This window comes from Apis dorsata, unplaced genomic scaffold (assembly GCF_000469605.1).
Source record: "Apis dorsata unplaced genomic scaffold, Apis dorsata 1.3 scaffold_397, whole genome shotgun sequence".
In the NCBI taxonomy this organism is placed as follows: domain Eukaryota; kingdom Metazoa; phylum Arthropoda; class Insecta; order Hymenoptera; family Apidae; genus Apis; species Apis dorsata.
Genome location: NW_006263656.1, coordinates 887183 through 888030, shown reverse-complemented (window position 1 = coordinate 888030; position 848 = coordinate 887183).

Sequence of the window (848 nt, the reverse complement as noted above, 5' to 3'; positions counted from 1 at the left end):
TAGAATTATTGTAAATTGGATAATTCTCTCATAAAAGACGTAAACTTCTTGAAAACAGTCATTCAGTAACAATAGTTCGTTTCTTTTTATTTTATATTTTTATATAAAAAAAGAATGTAATTATATTGATTGTAAATGTAAATTAGATAATATTGGACAACATAGAATAATATTAAACTTAACTTTTTTATTTCAAATTTTTTATTTTAATTTTTATTTTATTATACTTTAGAATCTGTTTTAATTTATTTAATTTTTATTTTAAATTGACTTCAATAACTCATTTTTATTATATTTTTAATCAGAGGACTGTAATATTATATATAATAAGATTTTAATATTATAAAAATTCAAAATTGTTAAATATATTATGTATGTACAGTATTTTAATTTCCGCGCGGTTTCGAATAAATGAGTTGAGCATCTTGAGCCAATCAGAAGCCCGCTAAGGCCCATAGGTGAATTAGCTAATGCGCATTCGGTTATGCGTCATTCTAGTCTGTTGACAGTGGTAGTGTCGTCGACAGAAATTTCTGACTGCGCAGAATTTTTACGGGTACGTATTATATTATAATTTATAAACTATTAATAATATTATTTAATTAATTTTATGTTTATTTAATTAATTAATAAATATTATATAAAAATTGTATAATTTCGTGAACTTTATTCGTTCAATCCGACTTGTAGATTATCGAAATTCTTTGACTTAGTTAGAATAATTTTNATTTAATTAAATATTAAATATTATATAAAAATTGTATAATTTCGTGAACTTTTTTCGTTCAATCCGACTTATATATTTATTACTATATCTTTTATCCCTATAATATAATTCTCTATAATAT